At 44.6% G+C, this 11,281-nt stretch overlaps 2 non-coding genes across 2 annotated transcripts; one reads left to right on the forward strand and one right to left on the reverse strand.

The window, feature by feature from the left end:
- Positions 1–2,533: 2,533 nt before the first annotated feature.
- Positions 2,534–2,607, reverse strand: trnan-guu (transfer RNA asparagine (anticodon GUU)). Its single transcript has one exon. It is a non-coding gene; the product is annotated as a tRNA-Asn (tRNA).
- An 8,332-nt stretch (positions 2,608–10,939) lies between these two features.
- Positions 10,940–11,011, forward strand: trnae-cuc (transfer RNA glutamic acid (anticodon CUC)). Its single transcript has one exon. It is a non-coding gene; the product is annotated as a tRNA-Glu (tRNA).
- The last annotated feature ends 270 nt before the right edge of the window (positions 11,012–11,281 follow it).

The following is an 11,281-nucleotide window of genomic DNA, read 5'->3' on the forward strand; positions in this document are numbered from 1 at the left end:
GTAAACCGTGGGGAATGCAGGGATATGGGACGGATCTATGTGGGATGCTCTTCAGAGGACGGGTGTGGATTCAAACGGCCTGCTTCCACACTATAAGGTTTTTATGATTCTTAACTCCTTTTAGTATCTTAAACAGTACGATTTCTCAATCTCTAATTTTTCCTGATTTAAGTTTGTTTTACAGAGAATCACAGGGGCACATTTATCAGCGAGAATTCCAAGCAAATACCTTATCAGGATCTTAAAGTGAGTCAATTAATCAGGATTTGAAAACCATTGGATTGTCAATGTTTATCTGTGGTAAAAGTTTGCAAACATCAGTGTACCCAGTGACAAATGGACAAGTCTTGCACCATTTCCACAGATTGAATAGCATCCCGCGATTCACAGCAGGGAGAGATTGTATCACCACCGTGGCTCAATCCCAGCCTCAGGCGACTGTCTCTGTGGAGTTTGCACATTCTCCTGGGGTCTGCGTCAGCTCCATCTGGGTACTCCGGTTTCCTCTCCCAATTCAAAGATGGGCAGGTTAGGTCAATTGGCCATATTAAATTGCCCACAGTGTTCAGGGATGTGTAGGTTAGGTGCATTAGTCAAGGGTAAATGTTCAGTAATGGGGTAGGAGAATAGGTTTGGATGTCTTTATCCCCAGAGGGTTGGTGTGGACTTGTGGACTGTAGGGATTCTATAAGTCTACGAAACCTGTCCTGTGTCTGGGTGAGGAGTCAGCTGATCATCCAATATGGAGAGACATGATCTACACCACAGAAACCATGGAAATGTGCAAACTGTGGGAGGGAAACAAATGTCTCTACATGCTGAAAATTCATTGATGCAGTCACGCTGGAGATAAGTCATTCATCTACTGTTTGTGGGAAGGGATTCAATCAATCACCCGTCCTTGAGAAACAAGAATGCACTCAGTAAGGAGAGGCCATTCATCTGCCTTAAGTGTGGGAAAGATTCAGTGACACATCCTACCTGCTGACTCACCAGTGAGATCACACTGGGGAGAGGCCATTCCCCTGCTTTGAGTGTAACAAGGCATTCTCTGCTGATTAACACTGAGAGACCTTTCAAATGCTCACATTGAGAGAAAAGCTTTAAACACAAACATGAAATGCTGATACATGAGTACGTTCACACTGGGGAGAGGCCATTCCCCTCTCTGTGTGTGGGAAACGGTTTGTCCATTCAAAAAAAAACCTTCTGAAACCCCAACGAAAACACACTGGTAAGAAGCTGTTACCTGCTGCTTTTCTGGAAAGGATTCATTCAGTTATCCCACCTTCTGAGTTCACACCTGACTCAGGCAGCTGTATGCTGTTCCTGCTGTTCTCAATAAAATTCTGATGGAGCTCCAACCCCCTCCAACGCCGCAGAGGACCAGGAAACAGATGCAGTGGAACAGGAAAATGTGGCGCTTGTGATGTCACATGGGTAGGCCAGCAGAAGGCGGCATTGTGTTACTGTACTTCTCAGAGAGAGAGAGAAACTCTGACTTTGAAAGAATGCATTATAAACGTGCTGAATCAAAGTTTGTCCCATTGCAGGCAGAACTGGGCATACACCAACACGCACAGGCACAAAATCAGATTCACAGACAGATATAAAGAAACTTTCCGACACACACGTCCGGGACAATGTGTGCCACTGCAGACAGAATTTGTCATTCATACACAGACAGATACACTCACACTTCTCTCCGATGTAATCTGTGTCCTATTGCTTGCAGAGATAGTCACATCAACACAGAAAAACAGACATTAACACAGAGGTGGGAGCGCAATACGGTTAGAGTGAGATGCAGAATCACTGACTTTTACAAATATGTCCAGAGATATTCTCAGACAATGTTGTGTTCAGCTGTGTGAAAATCTTTGGCTCATAGTCCCAATGTGAGTGAAATATTTTTCCCCCTCCACTGACGTGAATCTTAAAGAAGAAGCCGGGGAGCAAGCTCCCTTTCTTTTCGACGACATTTCTCATTTTGTAGTCGTCAGGGGTCACACCTGCGTGGGGAAACCGCAATGGGTTTCAAGTCCATCGCATTAACCACTCTGCCCACGAATACAGAACCATACTGACAGCTTCACTTCCCAGGTCTGTCTGCCTGCGGAGCTGAGAAAGAGTGAATCATCGCAGAGTTTTTTTGAATCCATTCGCTTCACGGTGATTCGAAAGGGTTAAATATCTGGACACGGCTAGTCTAGGTGTTTCATCCCTAAATACAAAATGAACTTTTAGTTAAAAACAAATATGGAAAATTTCAGGAGGAACGGAGAAGGTCAGGCAACATCTATGGAAAGAGAATCAGACGCAGCATTTAAGAATTCCGTTTTCTCCGACAGGTGCTGTCAAACCTGCCGAGTTTCTCTTTTTTGTCTCGGGTTCTCCGCATTCGCAGTCCCTTACGTCAGGCATTAATTCAATTCAGAAACCCCTTTGTGGAAAGGTTTTCGTTGGGGGAACATTTTCCTGACCCCATTTAAAAGCACGCAGATTCAAAGTCAAGGAAGAACAGCGAACAAGGCGTCCCTGGGTGGGTTCGAATCACCAACTTTTCGGTTAACAGCCGAACGCGCTGACCAATTGCACCACAGAGACAGGCGTTGGAAGCCGTTTCGCTGCACCATGATTTAGGGGTGGCTGTTAGTAAATACATAATTCAGCCACCCCGCCTAGAATTACAATTGTCGTCTATCACTTTTACTTTTCCTTAATAATGCCTGGGACATTCATTGTGGAGACACCGGGGACAGTCTGATTCCCACCTTCTGCAGACACATCCATGTCACGAGGAATTAGTTTTCTTCCTCCGGGACCGACGCCCATCGAGCCTTTCAGTGTTTTGTCTGTTCGCAAGTTCCCTCATTGGCTCGGAGGCGAGAAGGGGTTTGAAGTCCTGACGTGCACGAACGACAATTCTTTCAATGTCTCAGATCAGTTCATGTCCCGAGAACATCAGAGTCAATCTCCCGGCCTCTTCAACAAGGGGACGGTGTCTGGACTGTCTCTGCTCAGTCGGACAGTTCATTTTTCATTCTCATCTAAATCCGCTTCCCAAAGACTTTCTAAAGGTTCACAAAGCTGGAGAATGGGATTTCTGTTTTGCTTCATGAACATTTTTCCATTTCCTAACCGACAATATTTTGCCAAAATCTCTTCCCAAGTGTATGCCATGCTTCATTTCCAGGGATAAGGAATTTCCATTGTGGGGAGACATTCCCAAGGTTGGGAATGTTCGCTTTGGAGCAAAGAAGGTTAACTGAAGATTTCCTGGGGCTGTTGGTAATGATGGGAGAAGAAGCGGTGGGAATGGGCAGATTAATGATCATTGGCTCGGAGGAGAGAAGGGGTTTGAATTCCTGATGTGCACGAACGACAATTCTTTCAATGTCTTAGATCAGTTCATACCCCGAGAACATCAGAGTCAACCTCCCGGCCTGTACAACAAGAGGACGTTGTCTGGATTGTCTCTGGACAATCAATAGGATGAGTGTAGATTGGTAAATGTATTTAGAGACAGTTCTGTTCATGCCCTGTGAGCGAAACCTGGATCTGAAGGAATAAAAGGGACATTAACAACATCGATCTGAAATTGGATACGTGACAAGAAACAGAGCCATCACTAACAGTTTGCTTTTGAACTGGAGAAGGTTTCTCGTGAAATTAGCTTGAGGCTCGAGGTATGCAGGATCAACATAACTTAGGTAAAACACGCAAACACTTTCCTCATTAGCAGACAGTGAAAGGATTACAAAACGCAAATTAAACATTTTCGACAAGTGATACAGGGGACTGGGAAGATAAGTATTATAAACTGTGAACACCAATGTTCTGGAGCACAACACTTACATTCAAAGACCGAAAACATCCAGGTCCTGATTAATCAGATTGCATTGTGGTACTTTTCTGCAAAACCTCCACTTGTAATGTCCTACAAAAGAGTGACAAAGCTCAGGATGGAAAATCTGAAGGGATGAACGTTGGCTTATTTTCTGAAGATTCACAAAGCTAAGACTGGGTTTTGGTGATTGTTTCCTTTCCACTCCCAGGAGCCGCAGTGGGGGAGAAAAACACCATCTGATTCACTCCTGTCTCTTTTTAGTGAAGGAAACTGCCGTTGCAGGAAAGGGTCCACTCAGTCATCCCAGCTGCATGCTTTACCTGGCTGGACCAGGGATCCAGTAATAAACGGACAACTCAGCTGACCAACAAAGAAAGTGGGGTGGGGGGACTGGGTGCACTTTGAGCTGGAGGTGTTTTCTTTTAAAAGCACTTATTGTATGCCTCTTTTGCTGGTGAAATCTGAAGCTGTAACAAAATAAGGTCGTAGTAAAGGTTACCTGAACATACCGCCAGGTTCAGACTCTGCGAGGTCCAACAGGTTTTGTTTTAAAGCTGCTCATTTCTTTCAGCTTCCAGCACTAATGTCATGTCTCAGAAGGATCAGTGAATGAGAAGCTAATCTTGTTAGAAATTGTATATTTTTCAGGACTACAGGTTCATTGTTTCATTGGCATTGCAAAGTTTACTGGCAACAGTTGGAGGTGTGGGCTGTATTCACTGGAAATAAAGTTTTAAAATCTCACAAACACCAGGGTATAGTCCAACAGGTTTATTTGGAGGCACTGGGTTTCGAAGTGCTGCTCCTTCATCAGGTAGCTGTGGAGTAGGATCACAAGGCACAGAATATAGTGCAAAAAGATTATAGTGTCATGCAACATAAGTGATGAATTGAAGAAACCTAGATTTCTGTTAAATCATTCATCTTTTAAAATGGATTGCAGATTTCGGCTAATTAATCTGTACATTCCAGAACTTCTTTTAAGTCACGTTTTCCAGGAAACTTTATGTTTTATAAAAGGAGGTAGCACCTCACGTCAAACAATGCATGAAAGCTGTGAGGTTAGAGTCTGTCTGTATCCCAATCTTGAGTCAGAATGGTTCTACTTCCAAATATATAATCCTGCAAATGCAAATTCACTCCCAATGCGTGAGTACGTGCATGAGAGAGAGAGTGTGTGTGTAAGTGCGTGTGCATGCTGGGTAAAGTGTGTGTGTGATGGAGTATAATCATGTGCGAAGATGTATGCATTGGTGTGAGTGTAGGGACGTATTATTGTGTGTCTGAGAGAGAGCATGTCTACCGGAAAGGCTCTGCACGAGCGTGTGAGTGTGTAAGTGTGTGTGTGTGCGTGAGAGAGAGCAGAACAGTGAAGTGGGGTTACCTGTCATGTGACATGAACCCAACGTCGCGGTTGAGGCCATCCTCCTGGTTTGCCAAATTGGCTATTAGCCTTTGCTGGGCCACTAAAAGTGATTAAGCAGTTACACAACACACATGGGAGAGGGCAGGGTGGGACTTGTCTTTCGATTTGCAGAAGGTGGGACGTTCTGGGTGCTGGAAACTAGGGAAAACACACACTGGAGGACCTTCGGCACAGAGAGATGGACTTGGAAGCCAGGCTGGAGACACGTTGGGGGAATCACTGTGGATACAGGCCGTTTGGCCCACCAAGTCCATACTGGCCCTCGGAAGAACATACACCCCCCCAGACCCACCCGATAACCCCCACAGCTTATCCCTGAATTTCGAACGCCCAATCCATTCTAGCCAGTACATTTTTGGAACATGGGAGGAAAACCAAGCGCCCAGAGGAAACCCACGTAGACAGGGAGTGAGGGAGGGGTAGGAAAGGGCAAAATCCACACTGTCACCATGAGGGTGGGTTCAAACCCAGGTCCCTGGTGCTGCAAGGAATCCCCTCTCCAGCACTCGGCAACCGATTGGCTTCTGCCCAATCCTGGTGACACTCCAGTCAGTTTGAGGAAATCAATTTGCTTCCATAGAGTTTCCACGGGGCAGGGGTCATTGTTACCCGCCAGATTCAACAATCCAATGAAAGGCTCGTCTACAGCGAGAACACTAGTCCACATTTCGCGAAAGAATTAAAGTTCTCTCTGCAATTAGAGCCCTTGAGCACTCCCACGCAGGCTGCGTGTATTCATGGGGATTCTCAATGCATGTTGATATTCGAAATTCCCCAATCCTGGGAAATAAGATTGAGTGCATTCACCCTCTCCATGCCTCTCAGGATCTCTTCACCTCTATAAGCCCGCCCCAGCCCCCCGAGGCTCTTATGCTCGAAATAAAAACGTCTTAGCTTGTCCAACCTCTCCCTGTTACTCAGACCTTGAGTCCTGGTTTCTTGTAAATGTCTTCTGCACTCTTTTCAAGTTTAATAACATCTTTGTTTCGCAAGGTGATCAAAACGAATCACAATACTGCAAGTGTGGCCTCAACAATATCCTGATTAACTGCAACATAACTTGTCAACTTCTATACTCAATGCCCTGACTGGTGAAGGCCAGTGAGGCTTAAGCCTTCTTCACTGCCCTGTCTACCTATTTTGTTGGACATATCGGACCTGCTCCAAACTGGATAAACTAACTGATGTGACAGGAAACCGCTTCCTTTCTTGAGGCAAGTCTCCCAGAGAGAACTTGCTGGCTGACTGTCTGAACTACTGAACCTCAGTGCCCTACTGCCCTCAGGAGTGGGGTCCACATATTTGCGTAAAGTGGTGCTCGAAATTTTTATCATCTTTGGGATGGATCTCCATTCATTCAGTGCTATGGAGTCATGTAGGCCAGAAACATACCCTTCAGACCAACCAGTCCATGATCCCCAACTAAACTAATGCCACCTGTCTGCTCTTGGCCTATAACCAGTTTGTTAATAGTTGTGTTTATTTTTTAACTGTAAAGATTGGATAAAAAATTGCTGATAATTGATTTTAAAGTGTTGGGGATTTATTTTTATCACTAGAACAGGTTACACCACTTTTCAGGCTAATTTTACCTAATGTAGGGCAACATGTTCCTCTGGGTGTTTCTGTTTGAGATCTTGAATGCTGCTGTGATGTCCTGCTGAATGCAATGGAGTCAATATTAATCCTAGCCTCACTGTGGCTGTAGGTGAATTGCCTTAATTTGGCTCCTGACTCAGAAACTGCGCAGAGAATCAACTGCTGAAACAATGATTTACACTTTATTGTATGTAGCAACCAAAGATAACCCCCCCACCCCCCTCAAGTCACCAAGTTCAACCTCACTCCCAACTTGGGGATCACCCAATTGATGGCAGAATTTAACTGACTTTCCACCGACAATATCTGTCTCTGGAAGTGTTCAGGGATTCACTGCAGTGTTGTTTTTCCAAGTACTGCTGCTGCATCTTTCTGGGTTTAAATTCTGGTGGAGATTCCTCACTTTGAAATCTGTGGTGTGATGTTTCTTTAGATTCTAACACCACCTCCCCACATTGCTAGAGACCTCCAGTGTGTAGCATACCTTCTTAGCCTTGAGGTTTAGCTGTCTGTTTGAAACAGCCTGTCCTGCAATTAACCTCTTGGTGTCAAAGCCATCCTTCCACAGACAGACTAACTTGTCCTTTTGTCACGAGTTTATTAAAAACTTATCTCATCTGTCCCAGGAAACAGCTTGTTGTTATACATCCTTCTTCTCAGGGATAGTTAACTAGCAGAAATTAGGCCATTCAGCCCATTGAATCTGCTCCATCATTCAATCCTGGCTGATAACTTTCTCATCCCCATTCTCCCCGTAACCCTTGATACTTAAGAATGATTATATGGTGGAGCAGACTCAATGGGCTGAATTGCCTAATTTCTGCTTCTGAGGGCTTATGATTTTGCAGTTTCTCAGTGGCCCTTTTGTTTCTTGGTCCAGAAAGAGTTATTGCTGACTCAGGTAGTGGAAAGTTCTGGAGTTTACAGGACCACACCATATTTCTCTCTGTATTGTCCAGGAATAACTATTCCTTCTGAGATATTGGAAATTCCAGAGGTACCTTGGTATCCCTGAATAAAATCGGTTTGTCAGAAAATCTCTGCTGCTACTCTGGAACAGAAGGATTATGGGGAGAAAATTCAGAAATCAGATGTGCAAAGAGACGATGGAGTTCTATTCCAGGATTCTCTCAAGGTAAACTTGAAGGTTGAATCACTAGTTGGGGAGGCAAATGCAATGATGGCATTTATTTAGATCAGACTTGAATATAAAGGCAAGGATGTACTTCTGAGGCTCTGTAAGGCTCCGGTCAAGCCGCATTTGGAGGATTGAACGCAATTTTGGGCCCCATATCTCAGGAAGGATGTACTGGCCCCTTTATTATTAACTATTCAATTCAGCTCATTGAATAAATTCTGCCATTTATTCAGATCACGTTAGCTCTGGTAAACATCAACTCCACTTTCTTGCTATTTCCACATAATCCTCAATTCCCTTACTAGTTAAACAAAAACTGACAGCCTTGAATGTACTTAACGACCCAAGCTCAACAACCCCCTGTAGTAACATGGTCCACAGATTTACTGTCCCCAGTAAAAATTCCTATCTGTCTTCAACATGCAATCTCTCATTTGCAGGTTATTCCCTCTGGTGCTAGACTCACCCACAAAGGTAAACTTTTCCACATCAAGCCTGTCAAGTCTCCTCAGAATCGCTTATGTGAAAATAATGTTACCTCTAAATCTTCTCACTTCTAATAAGTATAGGCCCAACCAATTCACTTCTCTTCATATGATATTCTTTTCATCCTGGTCAAACTTCTCTGGACTGCCACCAAAGTCAGTATATCTTTCCTTGGGTAAAGGACCCACCCAGTGTTCAGTTGTGGCCTGACTGTTGCCTGATAGAGGTTCACTATAACCTCCCGACTTTTATACTCTATTTAAAGGTCAACCTCCCATTTGCCTTCCCTATTACTCACTGAACTTGGATGAAGAGATGCATGGGTATGGGCTTCCAAATCCCTCAATTCAACAGCTTTCTCCATTTAACATTCAGCACTGTTCCTCCTGGCAAAGTGCACAACCTCTTTTCCCTAAATTCTATTCCATTTGCCATTTGCTTAACCTGTCTATAAACCTCTGCAGATATTTCATGTCTTCTCACCACCTGCCTTCCTATCAACCATCTTTTCTGCAATCTTGGCAATAGTGCATTCAATTCACTTATCCAAGTAAATAATTGTAAATAATACATATTGTAAATAATTTTGGCCCCAGCACTGATCCCTGTGGCAAACTACTGATTACAATTTGCTATCCTGAACATGCCACTTATCCCAATTGTATCATTGGTTAGCCAATCCTCTATCCATGCCTCTTTGCTTATTATTTCATGAGACGTGAATATCATTGGGTCTGCCAACAACCCTTCCCAAACTGTCCTTGAAAATGTGGTGCTGAGCTGCCACTTAAATTGCTTCACATTATAATTTGGTCTGCAATAATGTTCAGGAGCGAGTTCCAGGTTTTTGATCAAAAACAAAGAAGCAATGTGATATATTTCACAGTTGGAATGCTGTGTTCACACTTACCTGCTCTTGGTGGTTGAGGTGATGGCTTGGAAGTGCTTTTGAAGAGCCACCACTTAATCAAGCCAGAATGTAGGTTGTGGCCAGAGATTCTGCTTTTTGACTTTCATCATCAATCTACATTCTTTCCAGCCAAGATTTTAGTCTGAAACTGCCACACAATTCCTCCTGTTATAGCTTCAATCAGCTATAATAATATGACGATTCTTGGGGTGATTTTTCACACCTGAGTGCAAAATAAATACAGATCATTGTTTCCAGCTTTGGTGGAACAAAACAAAACAGCAAATTAGTGGATAATTACTGTTAGTGCAAAAAAGCTAGCGATCAATAATGACTCACCCTGTTCACTTCAATGGCCAAATTACATTTTGAAAACCAAATACACACAGACAACAGGTCAAAGTGGTTCATAGGAGGAGATTTGGGGCATTGAAGAGGAGTGAAATGATTGCTTTTGGTCACCGCCACCATTGTCCGAAAAACATATTGAAAGGATTCTTAAAAGGGAGGCAAAAAGGTGGCGTGGTATAACACCTCTCCTGCGCGCCTTTATCGGAAAAAAAACCTACCCAGGTAAGCTTGCGCTACACCAACTTCCGGGTCCGCTCCGCGCTTTTTTCCAATAAAGGCGCGCAGGCGAGTCCCGGAGATGTGACATGACTCTCCAGTCTCCCCAATGTTATAGAGATCGCATCGGGAGCAAGGGATACAAAAGAATTACATTGATGGATGTACCGGTGAAAGTCTTCTTTCTGCCGCAGCCCAGGTTCGATTCCCGGGCTGCGAGGCAATTTTTAGCAGAGCTACCAGGAGGTGTTTATGTCTCCCTGGTGGTCTAGTGGTTAGGATTTGGCGCTTTCACCGCCGCGGCCCGGATTCGATTCCAAGTCAAGGAAGCGGTTTTCAGCAGGTCAGAGGGCTCTCTACTCTTCTTAAACGCCCTGCACAGTTGTTTATTGATCTTCGTCATTCCTGGGTGCTGCAGTGTAAAATAGCTCGTTGAAATTGCATCCTGATGCAGATTTGCTTGCATGCGTTGGGATGACTGCTTCTGCAGCTGCAAACGAGTGAGCAATCCTCACTCTCTCGGCGGAGCAGGTCAGGGCTGTTTGGCAGTGTCTGTTTGTAGACGCGGTTACGTTTGTTTAACAGTTTAAATTTAATTTTTTTTGTATCCATTGCTCCCGATGCGATCTCTATAACATTGGGGAGACTGGAGAGTCAAGTCACATCTCTGGGACTCTCCTGCGTGCCTTTATCGAAAAAAAACCCTACCCAGGTAAGCTTGCGCTACACCAGCTTCCGGGTCCGCTCCGCGCTTTTTTCCAATAAAGGCGCGCAGGCGAGTCCCGGAGATGTGACATGACTCTCCAGTCTCCCCAATGTTATAGAGATCGCATCGGGAGCAAGGGATACAAAAGAATTACATTGATGGATATACCGGTGAAAGTCTTCTTTCTGCCGCAGCCCAGGTTCGATTCCCGGGCAGCGAGGCAATTTTTAGCAGAGCTACTAGGAGGTGTTTATGTCTCCCTGGTGGTCTAGTGGTTAGGTTTTGGTGCTCTCACCGCCGCGGCCCGGGTTCGATTCCCGGTCAGGGAAGCAGTTTTCAGCTGGCCCACCGGCTGTTCATTCTTCTGCAATGCGCTTTACAGTTGTTTATTGATCTTCACCGTACCTGGGTGCTGTAGTGTTATGTAGCTCGTTGAAATCGCATCCTGATGCGGATTTGTTTGCATGTGTTGGGATGATTGCTTCTGCAGCTACAAACGAGTGAACAGTCTTCACTCTCTCGGCGGAGCAGGTCAGGGCTGCTTGGCAGTGTCTGTTTGTAGACGCGGTTACGTGTGTTTTACAGTTTAAATTTAATTT

The sequence above is a fragment of the Hemiscyllium ocellatum genome, assembly GCF_020745735.1.
Source record: "Hemiscyllium ocellatum isolate sHemOce1 chromosome 27 unlocalized genomic scaffold, sHemOce1.pat.X.cur. SUPER_27_unloc_8, whole genome shotgun sequence".
In the NCBI taxonomy this organism is placed as follows: Eukaryota; Metazoa; Chordata; class Chondrichthyes; order Orectolobiformes; family Hemiscylliidae; genus Hemiscyllium; species Hemiscyllium ocellatum.